Source organism: Dermacentor silvarum, chromosome 2 (assembly GCF_013339745.2).
Source record: "Dermacentor silvarum isolate Dsil-2018 chromosome 2, BIME_Dsil_1.4, whole genome shotgun sequence".
In the NCBI taxonomy this organism is placed as follows: domain Eukaryota; kingdom Metazoa; phylum Arthropoda; class Arachnida; order Ixodida; family Ixodidae; genus Dermacentor; species Dermacentor silvarum.
In genome coordinates this window covers 161860697-161876614 of record NC_051155.1, presented here as the reverse complement: position 1 = coordinate 161876614, position 15918 = coordinate 161860697, and positions in this window count along the sequence as shown.

Sequence of the window (15918 nt, the reverse complement as noted above, 5' to 3'; positions counted from 1 at the left end):
CGTCTGCCGCTTCCTGCAAGCGGCTCTCTATTGCCCCGATGAACCCTGTGAACGACCGGATGGTAATGTCGTCGGCATATAGGCGATGCCGGATCCCCGGGATGTTATCGAAAAGCGGCGGAAGGCCTATTAGGGCGATATTGAAAAGGAGAGGGGATAACACTGCGCCCTGTGGTATGCCGCACCCGCCCAGTATACAAAGGGGTTTGTGGCTTGGTCCCCGACCTTTAGATGGCTTTTCTATCTGAGAGGAAATCTCTGATATAGGAATACGCCATGGCCCCACAGTCCAGCGTGTTTAGCCTCTGTAAGATTGCTGTATGCTTGACGTTATCGAACTCCCCTTTAAGATCTAAGGCGAGGATAGCCGTGGGGGAGTTGCATGTCGCTGGTAAAATCACCTCCTCTTTCAGCTGAAGTAAGATGTCTTGAGTTGAGAGGTGTGGACGGAATCCTATCATCGTTGTTGGAAGTTTCCCCGAGTCCTCCAGGAATGGTTGTAGCCAGTTGAGAACGATGGGCTCTAGGAGCTTTCCTACACACGAAGTGAGGGATATCGGTCTTAGGTTCTCAATGGCTGGTGGCTTGCCTGGCTGCGGTATGAGACGAACTTCGGCCATTTTCCAGTCCTCGGGAAGGTTTCCTTCTCTCCATACTTCGTTAAGGTGAGCGGTAAGCTCTATAGTAGCGAGGGGTTGTCAAGATTGGCAAGTGCCTTATTGGTGATTTGGTCCATTCCCGGGGCTGTGTGGCGTCTCAAGCCCATTATCGCCGCTGTCACTTCATGTAGATGAATGTCCTCATCTAGGAGCTCGTTTAGAGTGCCGGTGTAGGGTGGCAGAGGCTCCGATGGCTGTGTGGGAAAGTACTGGGCTTTGAGAGTCAAAAGGAGGTCCTCGTTTCCTGGAAATTGGTGGATTACTCGGGCCATATTGGATTCCGTTTTGATGCTGGCCGGGTTGATTAAATACCTCAATAACTTCCCCGTCTTGGAAGTACTCAGTCTTCCTCTCAAGCTGTCACAGAGGGATAGCCAATTTTCACGGCATAGTGTGTTAGCGCATGCCTCAGCCTCTTGTGGGAGTAGTGCGATTCGCCTCTAGAGCTTGCGATTTAATTTTGGCCTTTTCCAACACTTCAGCAGGCTACGCCGGGCTTCCCACATGTGGAGCAAGCGAGTGTCGATGCTCGGAGTGGTGGTGGACGTTTCAAGTATTTTAGTATGCGCCTTCACATCCTGGCGAAGCTGAATGATCCAGTCCTTAATTGACTGAAGCTGTTGGCTCTGTTCGTTTGTAGCTCTTTCTTCTCTTATCTCCCGCAGCTTGGTCCAATCCGTGAGGCGAGCAGTGCCTATCCTAGCTTTGTATTCGAGGCCATGGAGAGTGGTGGCTAGCAGCGCGTGGTCGCTGCCTAGGTACTCCTCCAGATTGGTCCAGCAAGCTTGGGGGATATTTCTGGTGAGGGTTAAGTCGGGGTTCGTGTCTCTTGTAACACTTGTGCTGAGCCTCGTGCTACTCCTTGGATCGTTGATGAGTGTGAGGTCCATGTCCTCAATAAGTTTGTCAAGCAGGTTTTCCCTGGGGTTGGTGTACGTAGAACCACAGATGGGGTGGGCTGCATTGAAGTCGCCCACTATTAGAAGCGGATGGTTGCCTGCTGCGTGCGTGGCTTGCTCCAAAACCTGCTTGAGGACCGATGGCGTGCTTTTCGGCCGACAGTAGGCGTTTAGAACGAACATGGGACCCTTCTTCTTTGTTGCCTGCGGGATAATTTCGAGCAGAATGGCAAGCGGTTCGGATTGTGGCAGATGGTGTTGAACGGCCACTAGCTTCTTACTGACCAGAGTGTGAAGGCTGTCACCCGTATCGGCGCCATACGTGACGTATCCGGGTAGGCGGACGTGTGTGTTCGTCTCTTGCAGTGCGATGATTTCAGGTGGTCTTGTCGATGTGGCGATGTATTGTATCAGCGATCCATGCTTGTTCTTGTAGCCCCGGTAATTCCACTGCCACACCGTGGTTTCGCCTGGGGAGCCCCCGCGCATAGTGCATATATGTTGAGGAGGAACCATCTTGGTTATTAAGGGCTGGTGATTCGTGCACCAGGGGGGGGGGGGGGGCTTCTGGTGAGCCTAGAGAATCTGAAAAATCTGATAGGGTCTGATGAGCTGCTTTCTTGGGGCGCCGGCTTTGACGAGCTTCCAGTGCTAGTATGCGTTCCTCTAGTCTCATGATGCGTTCCGCCATCTGAGTGTTAGACTGTTGTTGAGTTGCGAATTGTTGTTGTTGTGCAGCTGACTGTTGTGTAGCTGTGAGTTGTTGCATAGTAGCTTGTAGGGATGTCTGAAGGCTCTTAATGGCCTTTGCTACTATCTCCTATACCTTCTGGGGAGTGGAATATTGGACGGGAATGCCTCCATGTGGCGTAGTGGGCTGCGCGGTTGCTCGTTGCGGTGTCGGATTTGAAGTGACTGTGTGAGCGGGTTGCTCTTCCCGTTTCCGCTATTTCTATTTCTTCCTAACAATTCATCTTTAAGTGCTACGAACTCTGCATGTACGTTAGTGATTTCTGCTTTGAGTGTTGCGTTCTCTTCAGTGAGACGCCTAAAGTGGGCGTGTGCCTGTGCAAGCTCTGTGTCAGCATGGGGGGGGGGGGGGAGACGAGCTTTGGGAGAAACAACCTGTGCCCAGCTCACCTGCTGCGTGACCTGCGCTGCTCCCTTGCTTCCCCTCCTGCCAATTGCGGAACGTCCACGGCTCGAGGTCCTGCCATGGGATGGCGTCCGTCGTCGCGATGGGGGAAGACGTCCTCTCTGTGGCCTGTCTCGTTACAGGCTCGGCAATGTGGCACGGTCCTCTTGTAAAGGTAGCACCGCAGAAGAAGGCCGGAAAATTTTATGTAATATGGTACTGTTTTCCCCAGGAATGTGATCACCATGGTTGTTGTGTTTCCCAATCTTCTACATGTTAGCGCCTCGTATCCGGGAGATTCAATGTGCTTAAGTAGCTCTCCTGGAGAATCTGCAAAAAAAAGACCTTCCGCATCCGTGCCTGCAACACCTTGTATTTCCCGAGGGATCAGTTATAGCCCGCAAAGAAACTTCATGTCTCCTTATGGAATTCTTAAGAGAGACTGGTTTGAGGCACATATGGTGCAACCGTTCAGCGGTATTGTAAGAGACGCTCGGGCGGATCAATTGCCAGCCTTGATCGCCAGTCTAAACCCGCCTGTTGCTACAATTCACCACCACCCCCTACACATATATATCGAAGTGAGATCATTTAGCACACGAAGATAAAAATAATACCGGCCAACGGAAGCCTCAGGACCTGATATTATGATAAAGCTGATGGAGCAGGATAGCAGGTGCGGTCCGTGGATTGGGGCTGCCAGAGCCCGCCGAGAGGTGTTCGCTTACAAGATCGGCTGTCCGCGATTCGCACTTCTCTCAAGAATACACCATTTACGCTTTAACACATTTGGCAAAAGGTTGTTCGGCGAAGCCATATAAGCGCTTTGCCATGACGTCTCCTTTCTTAAGCTCTTGTTGTAGTTATTGCCTATCGAACATTTAGCCGGGTATACATCACCTTCGCCTGCCACCGGTCTTCTTCTTCTGCGACATGCTTAAGGCAGTGAAATAATCGTAAAATGCTTGCCGAAGGTGCCGCAGTATATGCACACTAGCAGCTCGCAAACGACAACCATGAAGGATAAGTCAAAACTTGGAAAAGGCTAAAACTTCGCACAACGCCCTCACATTCGTATTGACGGCAGTTGCCCGGCGCACCTTCTCGCCAAAGGAAAGCGCGGAGCTGCATGTTCCTGAAAAGGTCCATTTCCCATATTTAAGCACGCATTTGATCTGAAAGAAAAAGGAAGGAAAAAGAAACACCGCTTATCCACGAAGTGAATGATGATGAGTGGGCGAAGCACCGGGGGATCATTCAGGTAACCGTGAATCCCCCATCATATATATATATATATATATATATATATATATATATATATATATATATATATACAGGATGTTTCAACCAACACTTTCAAAATTTAAGGTTGCCGCTGGTAGATAGCCCAATTCTAGTTAATGAGCTGGTCTACTCGAAGAGGCGGACATTACTTGCACAAAAAATTGAAATGCATAATCGACTAACAAATATTTACTAATTAGGTTTTTAACTAATTACCTCATGGCCCATATTGCAATTTACAAATTGTAGCCGTGGAGTTCGCCAGGCGGATCCACTTAGAATTAATTCTCAGCATGACACCAGTTTCGAGATATTAATTCCTGAACTTTGCAGAGAAATGCATTGGCGTTCCAGTTAATTTTGTGCTTCAATGTAAAAAGCGACGGTTTGTTAAGAACCTAACTGGAACGCCATTGCATTTCTCCGCAAAGTTCGGGAATTGATATCTCGGAACTGGTGTCTTCCCGAGAATTCGTTCCAAGTGGATCCGCCTTGCGAACTCCACGGCTACAATTTGTAAATTGCAATATGGGCCATCAGGTAATTAGTTAAAAACTTAATTAGTGATTTTCTGTTAATTATGCGATTATGCATTTCAATTTATTGTGGAAGTAATGCCCGCCTCTTCGAGTAGACCAGGTCATGAACTAGCATTGTGCTATCTGCTGCAGGCAAGCTTTAGGAATTTTTGAGTGTTCACTGAAACACCATGTATATATATATATATATATATATATATATATATATATATATATATATATATATATATATATATATATATCATAAGAAGCCAACAAACAGTGACACCAAGGACAACATAGGGGAAATCACTTGTACTTACTAATTCAATTAAAGAAAATGATAAATTCACAGAAATTAAAGTGGTTGCAATAACAACTATCCGCAGGTGGGGAACGAACCCACGTCTTCGCATTACGCGTGCGATGCTCCCACCATTGAGCTACCGCGGAGCCGTTTTCCCATCCACTTTCTGGGGTATTTATGTTTTTAACTAGAACTCGCCCTGGGAGAGTTAGCCAGCGCCACCACTCACAAACCTAGGGGCGGATGTGGAACATCCTTTCTGCCGCAGGCGTCACGAGCACGTGATCTTTTTGGGTGATGGCAACCGGTAAATAAACCCAGATATATGCTACCTGAAGGCATCAATGTTGCCGGATTCGAGCCCTCGTTATGTAATGAACGAGAAGAAAGGGAACCGAGGGGCCCGATTTTTGTTAATCATATCATAAGAAGCCAACAAACAATGACACCAAGGACAACATAGGTGATATCACTTGTCCTTACTAATTCAATTAGAGAAAATGATAAATTAACAGAAATTAAAGTGGATGAAAAAAACAACTGTCCGCAGGTGGGGTACGAACCCACGTCTTCGCATTACGCGTGCGATGCTCTCACCATTGAGCTATATATATATATATATCTATATATATATATTGGAGTGCATACGGCAGGCATTGCCAAATCCTGACTGGGAGCTTACCACTGTCGTTGAAAAGAAAAGTGTACAATCATTGCATTCTACCGGTGCTAACATATGGGGCAGAAACTTGGAGGTTAACAAAGAAGCTCGAGAACAAGTTAAGGACCGCACAAAGAGCGATGGAACGAAAAATCTTAGGAGTAACGTTAAGAGACAGGAAGAGAGCGGTGTGGATCAGAGAACAAACTGGGGTAGACGATATTCTAGTTGGCATTAAGCGGAAGAAATGGAGCTGGGCAGGCCATGTAATGCGTAGGATGGATAACCGGTGGACCATTAGGGTTACAGAATGGATACCAAGAGAAGGGAAGCGCAGTCGAGGACGGCAGAAAGTCAGGTGGGATGATGAGGTTAGGAAATTCGCAGGCGCAAGTTGGAATACGCTAGCGCAAGACAGGGGTAATTGGAGATCGCAGGGAGAGGCCTTCGTCCTGCAGTGGACATAAATATAGGCTGATGATGATGATGATATATATATATATATATATATATATATATATATATATATATATATATATATACACAACACCCAGCACCTCCACCAATTGATTGTAGGCGTTTAATAGTAGATACGCTCGGCGTTTTTATGAATGCGCCGAAACAGGCAACGGCCAAACGGAGCGAGCCCGAGCACCAACAACAAACGTCTTATTCTTCGTCTTCTGCTGGTGCCCGTATTTCTCACTACAATATATATATATATATATATATATATATATATATACTCTACATGTGTACACTATATACAGCGCTTATATGGCCCTTGTGCACCGCAGCGCCCCTAGCGGTCTCCATGCAAACCAGAAGCATCAAGACAAAGACCTTAATGCACCTTAATCCTTTTCCATCCACCTTCATCATCATCGTCGTCATCAGCCTATATTTATGTCCAGGGCAGGATGAAGGCCTCTCCCTGCAATCTCCAATTACCCCTTTCTTGCACTAGCTGATTTCAACTTGCACCTGCAAAGTTCCTAACTTCATCACCCCACCTAGTTTTCTGGCGTCCTCGACCGCACTTCCCTTCTCTTGGTATCCATTCTGCAACTCTAACGGTCCACCGGTTATCCATCCTACGCATTACATGGCCTGCCCAGCTCCATTTCTTCCGCTTAATGCCAACTAGAATATCGTCTACCCCAGTTTGCTCTCTGATCCACACCGTTCTCTTCTTATCTCTTAAAGCTAGGCCTAAAATTTTTCGTTCCATCGCTCTTTGTGCGGTCCTTAACTTGTTCCCGAGCTTCTTTGTTAACATCTAAGTTTCTGCCCCATATGTTAGCACGGGTAGAATGCAATGATTGTACACTTTTCTTTTCAACGATATTGGTAAGCTCCCAGTCAGTATTTGGCAAAGCCTGCCGTTCGCACTCCAGCCCAATTTTATTCTTCTGTAAGTTTCCCCCTCATGATCGGGGTCCCCTGTGAGTAGTTGACCTAGATAAACGTACCCCCTTACAGGCTCTAGAGGCTGACTGGCGATCCTGAATGCTTGTTCTCTTGCCAGGCTATTGAACATTATCTTTGTCTTCTGCATATTCATCTTCAATCCCACTCTTACACTTTCTCAGTTAATGTCCTCAATCATTTGTTGTGATTCGTCCCCATTGTTGCTGAATAGGACAATGTCAACTGCAAACCGAAGGTTGCTGAGAAGCCTGAGATATTCGATGTTGATCCTTTCCAGTCTAAGAGCTTGAATACTTCTTCTAAGCATGGAGTGAATAGCATTGGAGAGATTGTGTCTCCTTGCCTGACCCCTTTCTTGATAGGTAACTTTCTACTTTTCTTGTGGAGAACCAAGGTAACTGTGAAATCCTTGTCGATATTTGCCAATATATTCATGTAAGCATCCTGTACTCCTTGGTTGCGTAATGCCTCTATGACTGCTGGTATCTCTACTGAATCGAATGCTTTTCATAATCTATGAAAGCCATATAGAGAGGTTGATTGTACTCGGCAGATTTCTCGATTACCTGATTGATGACATGGATATGATCCATCGTACAATATCTCTTCCTGAAGCCAGCCTGTTTTCTTGGTTGGCTGAAGTGTTTCCCTGATTCCATCTGAAATGACCTTGGTGAATATTTTATACAATACTGAAAGCAAGCTAATGGGTCTATAATTCTTCAATTCTTTAACGTCTCCCTTCTTAAACAAACGTCTCCCTTCTTATGTATGAGTACAATGTTGGCGTTCTTGCAGCTTTCTGGTACACTTGAAGCCGTGAGGCATTTTGTATAAAGGGCCGCGATCTTTTCAAGCATGATATCTCCTCCATCTTTGATTAAATCGACTGTTGTTCCATCTCCTCCAGCAGCTTTTCTCCTGGTCATGTCTTTCAAGGCACTTCTAACTTCATCGCTAGTTACAGAAGGGGCCTCTGTATCCTGTTCATCACTACTTCGAATGAAAGTAGCTTGGCTGCTCTGGGTACTGTACAGCATAGAATTATTCCGTTGTTTTTACTATGTCATCGAAATTGCTGATGATATCACCCTGCTTATCTTTCAGTGCATACATTTTGCCTTGTCCTATGCCAAGTGTTCTTCTCACTGATTTCATGCTGCGTCCATATTTTACTGCTTCCTCAATCTTTTCCACGTTATAATTTCGGATATCCCTTACTTTCTTCTTGTTGATCAATTTCGACAGTTCAGCGAATTCTGTCTGATCTCTCGAGTTTGACACTTTCATGTTTTGCCGTTTCTTTATTAGGTCCTTTGTTACTTGGGAGAGCTTACCTACTGATCGCCTTGATGCCTTACATCAATTGATGCTTCGGAAATCAGCCTAGTTACAGTTTCATTCATTACCTCTATGTTGTCTTCATGTTCCTGTTCTAAAGCTGCCTATTTGTTTGCGAGCACCAGCCTGAATTGGTCTGCTTTTACCCTTACTGCGTCAAGGTTGGCCTGTTTCTTCTTGACTAATTTTATTCTTTCTCTCTTCAAATTGAGAGAAATCCTAGACCTTACTAACCTATGGTCATTGCACTTTACCCTACCTAACACTTCATCCACTACACTACACTACATCCTGCACTATGCTGGGATCGGCAGAGAGTATGAAATCTATTTCATTCCTTGTTTCTCCATTAGGGCTTTTCCAGGTCCACGTCTTGTTGCTGCCCTTCCTGAAGAAGGTATTCATTATTCGGAGCCGATTCCTTTCCGCGAATTCTACCAACATCTCTCCTCTTGCATTCCTAGAATCGATGCCCTAGTTGCCAATTGCTTGCTCGCCAGCCTGTTTTCCCCCCACTTTTGCATTGAAGTCGCTCATGACTACACTATGCTGAGTTTGCACCTTTCGCATTGCTAATTCAACATCTTCATAAAACTGTTCTTCATCATCGTGACTGGAGGATGGGGCATAGGCTTGTACTACCTTCATTCTACATCTCCTTTGCCGCTTTATTACGACGACTGCTACCCTCTCTTTAATACTGTAGAATTCATCAACGTTGCCCGCTATGTCTTCATGGACTAGAAATCCTACTCTGAATTCTCTCTTATCTGGAAGACCTTTGTAGCAGAGGACGTGGCCGTTAGTCAGCATTGTATAAGCCTCACCAGCTCCTCTCTCACTAAGGCCAATAATATCCCAGGCAATACCTGATAATTCTTGAAATAGCCCTGCTAAGCTAGCCGCACTCGATAGGGCGCGCGTGTTGAACGTTGCCAGGTTCAGTTTCCAGTGGCGGCCTGTTCGGATCCAGAGATTCTTAGCACCCTCTGCCGCGTCGCAGGTCTGACAGGTGTCAGGTGTGACAGGTCAGACAGGTCAGGTGCTCCGCAGCCGCTGGGGATTGAGGGCCATGGGTTAATTGTAGGAGTCATGAGGGAGGTAGTGGCCGAATACTGCACCAGGGAGGCCAATTTCTGTTCTGGTGAGGGAGTGACTTTGTTGAAGCTTAGTGGGCCTTCTTAATTTGGTTACACCTGACTAGCTCTCGGCGATATTTTTTTTGCCCGTGTCAGGCGCCACTCAATGCCTGAAAATGTAATGGACTGGAGGAGGATTCGAACTTACGACCTTCAGATTAGAAGCCGGGTGTTCGACCTCTGATCCACGCCACCACAGTTTGTTAGTTTACTGTAAATATGTCTTGATTTGTACTCAAGAGTGGAGCAAGGCTCAGGGAACAGAGTTTGACGCATCGTGAGTGACGAACAGAAGCGATACATGGTTAGGCAGCTTGACTCGGCATGTTCGCAAAGCTCCGAATTTGTCACCGTGTGGTGTACGCTTGTGTGCTCGTCATGTGCCATCATAGCGGGGAGATATTTGCGCGGAATGTGTTTCCGTTCGTCTACAAAACTCTGCACGCTGCGGCATCGAAGAAGTTGTCCTGTGTTTGGGTGCATGTATGCGCTTGGATACAGCTGGATAGCCTGCCCTCAACGGATGTTCAACAGTCTACGCGCGCTTGTAACGACAAAGTTCTGACTGGTGTGGTAGAAGTCGCTTGCCAGACTCTAGGTTCAATGTTGACAGACTGCCTGCCGAAATTGACGGGAAAAAAGCACCGTTAAATATAGCGACCGCATTGACGTCGTTTCCGAGGCGCACAGAGTTTCCAAACCTGGAGCATAACACACGCGCACTCTCCCAGCTCCCGGTAGTACCATAATGTTGCTCCGTAACCCCCGCGCTTTGTGCGGGCCCAGTTCTCCGACGGTCGAAGAAAAACTGAAACGCGTCGCATAAAGGCCGTTTCACATGATGCGATTTTCATCGCACCGTAAGTGCGATTTCTGTCGCATGCGACAAAAATCGCAGTCTCTGCGTTTCTTGGCTGCGACCAACCGGTTGGTCGCAACGTCGCTACGATCGCTGCGATTTTCCGTCGAAATTGCGCCGAGAGCTATTTCGCGGTCTGTTTTGAAACATGGCGTCTCGTTCAACAAGTGCTATGCGCGTGGAGGTGAATTGCTGAATCCGGTACGTACACGAAGGGAGAATAAAAAACTTGTGCCGCAGGTTCCATTCTCCCATTTCTATGCGTTCGTTGACGCGTTACGTAGCAAACGAAGTGTATTTTCACCTTTGCTTAGTATTCTGTAGACACTTCTATGCGAGTTCCCAATGCTACGAGGTCTTCGATCCCCACGAGACGACATTGCCTTTTGGTGTCTTCACAATTTTAATTTGTTGAGTAGCATACAAAAATCACGCGTACGGAGCAGTTTAAATAATTAAAACCTCTGCAAGGGCAAATGACAAGGCAGCAAAGTACCCGAAGTTTCAAAGTTGCGCTGAACGCGCGACCGTTTAGATGCATTCTTTTCCTGTCGGATTTCCACAGGCGTAAACTTCCTGATGCATTTTGAAAGGTTGTCTTGCCTCACTTGCTTATTAAATTTGACATGCCAAGCGTGCAGGCTATCGTGATCAATTTTCTACAACAGCATCTCTATTTAACTCCATGGCTTGAATAAACAGAGTCAATTTGTTTTCGAATACTCCATGCACGTTAAGTTGCATCTTCTTTGATGGAGTATTTTTTTCCTACGCAGAAACCAATAAACCTTGAATATATCGAGGAATGTTTATTCTATTCAGGCATAGCGACACATAGAAGGCACACGAGACAACACACAGCGCTGAACAACCAGCTGCGAAAAGCTGTTTACGTAAGTCATGCATAGGAACCCTCGCTGCGCGCTCCAAAACAAATTTAAACTTCAAAACGTTTTGAAATTACAAAATACACATATTATTTGGTCCTAATAAAGAGAGGTCAATTATCTTACAACGCGCACGTCCTTTTCATTACATTAAAGGAATTATGCGGTGTGTGCGACAAAACCTGGCAGCAAGCAACCCTGGGCGTCGCATCAGTCGCATTGTTGAAATCGCAATCATGTGAAATGAATCCCTTTCACGGGTTCAAATTGTTATCCAATGAGCTCCGGGGAGTTGCCTATGCAGATGACATAGCCGCCTTCTGTGCTGACAACTAAAGTGTAGAGGCTGCCCTTGTCATAACGCAACAGTTTTGTTCAGCTTCTGCTGCAGCAGTAAACTTTGAGAAGAGTTCAGGGTTTTGGTTCGGTCTATGGTGTACAATTCCAACCCACTTCGCAGGTATTCAGTGGAGGCAATACTTTAAGTACTTAGGTGTACGCCTCTCTCTCAATATCGCAATAGTAATCCACACTGGTCAGCGAAATTTGCAGAAGTACAACGTAAGCTTAACTGGCAGTGGCGGCAGTTGTCCATGTTTAGCCGAGCTGAAGCTTCAATGTGTTCCTAGCAGCTCGATTTATGTATGTCCTGCAAGTATAACACTGCTCGCGGCTTAGGTTGCAAGCTTTCCATCGTGTGTTTGCTACCTATGTATGGAGCTCACGTGTTGAGGCCATGCGGCGTGATAACCTTCTTTTTCCTCTTGAGTGTGGGAGTCTTGGACTAGTACACCGTTTTTTTAGGCAACTTGTATCCAGGTTATTCCCCTTTTGTGATGTAAACAGTCCACTTATAAGAGAGATGTTGAAACATCGATTAATCAATTACCTTCCAGAAATAGTTTCGTCGTCATCTGTCAGAAATGCACCACCTGCTCCTTGGGTCCTCTTGAAGGAGGTTGTGGAAGGCTTTCACTTTCTTAAGGCTCGCTTTAGCATGGATTATATTTTCACTGCATCCCGTAAAGAAATTTCTGCTGCACACATAGCCACATAGTTTCCTGTTCCACATTATCGTGCGCCTTATTTGGAATGTCTGCGAAGATGTACTTAAGCGTGCCCGTCGAACGATCATTCCTCCAGGGATCAAAACATTTTTCTTTAAGTTACATTCGACAACCCTTCCTGTCAAAACCTGCTTAGAAAAGAAGGGGCTGTTTCGTGCCGTGGTCGACAAACTGCCGTTTGTGTCCACATGCTGAAACGACTGATCACTGTTTTGTCGATTGTAGGGATGCCGTGTTCTTCTGGGACATTCTCCAAAGAACACTTACAAATGATTTAGACATCGCACCATACACAATTCGTTTCTTACCTTTTGAAGATTCCTGTGGCCCACCATATGACATGTTCATGGCACTTGGCCTACATAGCCTTTGGTGCAGTAGAATGTGTGACAGGCACGCTGAACGACCGCGAAGCAGTCGATCGTTTTTTTTTTTCGGGAATCTGCTGCCTGCGTTCAGGGTATGTACGCTGCACAAGAAACAGCGCCGGACTGGATGCCTTTATTGGACGCTTGCACATGCTTGCCTGACTTTTGAATGTGTTTTCAGTGACCTTAAATTTCTGTAACACATCGTTTTTTTATTTTTTTTTGTTTTGCTGAAGATTCTACTCTCATGTAATAAAAGAAGAAAAAGTAGCCATGGCTTCAGGGAAGCGTGCTCGTCTGGCACCGCTGAGGCCCGGGTTCGATTCCCACCCAGACCGAAATTTACAAAATTTTCTTTTCAAAGCCACTAATTTACTTTGTTTACAGGAACCTCCCTGAGAAATGTGACGTCAATCCGATCATTTTAGATGAGTTTTTATTCTTTGCAGTGTCGGCCATTTTACGTCACGGCACAGTTTCGCCAAGGTCACCGCCAACATTGACACCTAAGGATTTCGCCTTAAAACGAAAGCAGTCACGATCATACCTCTTGTTTCTACCAGATGTGAGACTAAAATTTATAGAGCTGCAGCATTTGAAACCTTGGTTTACTGTTTATATACCAAGTCAGAAAAATTCTCTTTCGTAGAACTGTCTAATATTTGCTATCGCAATCGCATTTCGGGCGAAAATGTGACTTTTTATACCACTGTTGAACGGTACAGCAGTCAGTTAAAATGTGCGCTGAGAGCTGGAGTCCTTTTTCTTCTTTTTTTTCGTTTTTCTGTAACCATATTATCCCCTCTACTCTCAGTTACAACAATAAACTGGGAAATGCTCGAAGGCCGTGATTTAAAGTAATGCGACTGAAAACGCGAAAGAAGTTGTCCGCGAGCGTAAAGAGAAAATAAAGGTGATTCATATTAGTAAATTACCCTATATACCATAATGACAATATAAAACCAAAAAACTAAAAGGCTGTCATACCGCACAGGAGTCCAGGCAAGCCAGAAAAGACGCGAGAACAATAGGCCCGTGGTGACGCCGCCTTGAAGTTCCCGCGCCAGCGCACCGTGACGTCATAGATTTGCAAACGCCATTAGCTGCTGCGAATTCACGGTTGCAACAGAGGACGCGCCGGCTTCCGACGACAACGACGACGAAGTGCACCGTCTTTTCTCGACGGCGTGACACGCACGGTTCGCGTGGCGCAAAGCAGGGGCAAGAACCAGCAGGGACGCATCGGGAGACGTGGTACCGTCATGGGGCTTAGCTCAACCCTCTAAAGACGCAGGGCAGACCACTGCGGCCAGACAATGGCCATTTCTCGTGCCAAAAATACGCTCCCTTATTTGCGGCCCGCCTCGTTTATTCCCCGGCTGACTCCTACAAAATTGGTGACCTTCGGACGATGAACCCGGACCAGTGCAGACCGCTGCGGCCAGACCTTGGACATTTCTCGTCCCAAACATAGGTTATCTTATTCGTGACTCACCTCATTCATTCGCCGGCTAACGGCACAGATATAATGGTATTTGCTTGGCCCTACTTTAACTTTCTTTTTGTTTTAGAACACTATACAGATGCACTATATCACACTATAAATGAACCAAAGACTCAATTTAGCAAGTTTCTAGGACATTTATTGCGCCGCAGTGGGCCGAATACGAAAACATACTTGAAATCCATGGCATCGCACTGACGTATCACCACTGCAGTTCGGACGAGAAATTAAAAAAAATAAATTTTGACTTCATTTTCACTTCTAACAATTGACAATTTGCTGTCAAATTAACGAAAAACGACTTATGAAAAAATAGTTTGTCAGTCTAAAGATTTTAGTCTTTATCTTGAGCCCCTTATAGGCTGTTCAGCACTGGGCAGATATAAGTTTTTCCACTTATAGTGATAAACGCCGTTACGTAAATAGCTATAAAATCGGGCTTTTATACGCCGAAACAGGTCAATGTATGGAGAACGTGAACCGAAATATAATAAATGGCGGGTATGACTTCCACGTATTGGTGGCGCGTTTGATTTTCATGCGCCACATCTTCATTTCCTCATTTCGCGAATAAAGTTAGAAACCGCGACTGCTACAGAGACATGTGCTTATAATTAAAAACAATTTACTACTCGTTGCTATTCTTCGATGAACTTACGGTTGTCCTTTTTGGCACTGACGTCGTCGTGACAAATTTTGCTCTTGTTGGCCCGGCGTTCAACACAGCTCTACATTGCTTTGTCCCGCATGGCGTACGTGCAGGCATTTACGAAATCAAACCAAGTAGAATGTCATTCCGCTTCGTAAAAATTGCTAGTATATGACATCTAAGCCTTTATATAAAGGGGCTCGTATAAGCGCCGATAGAAAGCACCGTGTTCGTGCGAACACTTGCTGTTTAAATCCGTGGCAATGATCCACGATGATGTTGCTATTTTGGCCCTTGTCATTCGTAGCATTTTTTTCACCGCAAAATATCATAAGCTGTGAGAATGCCGGCGCGCTTTCTTCTTTATTTCGAAACATGTAGGACATGGCGCCATCTTTCTTCAAGCAAAGGCGTCAATCATTCGTTCACATTGAGACCGAAGCATTTATGCTATATAGCTTTATCCTTTCTTCCGCCATTGGCTGCATTGATATTCAATCTTGCTGCCTGTTGCTATTGCGCCTCTTTATTTTTCAATCTCGCAGCAGTTTGCATCACACAGCAAGGCGCCGCAAAATGCCGTTCTCTTCCCGAGATGCGTTGCCCCAAAAGTGGCTTCATTGCACTGCACTTAAGCGCACAAGAAAGACAGCTTGCCGGGAAACGTCAAAACACTTTTTTTTCTTTTTACTTTTTTCTTACTTAAATAGCCCGCAGCGCTGTGATGCTGATTCAAACGGCAAGAAGTTGTGTAATAAAAGGCTAAAGTGATGACGACCACGAGTAAGCAAAAATAAACAAGTAAATAAATAAATAAATGAAAGAAAGAAAGAAGATCAGTTGCTCGTTTCGAGGTTCTTTAACTGGTACATTCTTAAGTATTATGAATAATCACCCCAAATATAATCGCATTAGCCAGTTTAGACACACAGTTCATTTTAAAGACACTTGTTGCTGAATTAGTTTAAGTATAAACTGTTATTAGAAAGCATCTAGATGGGGTTTTAATTGGAAAAGTGCGTCGTAGTTCTTAGGCTTCTGCCGTTGAAAAATTAATTAAATACTAATAACGAAATAAAAACGAAATAAAATAAAAAATGCATTCCATTCTTCGATTAGAACAATAAAGGGCCGGGGGGGGGGGGGTGGAGAGGTCCGTTGAAAAGCTCTTTACAGCTAGTACATCTGATGTGGCTGCCTCATTGCAACT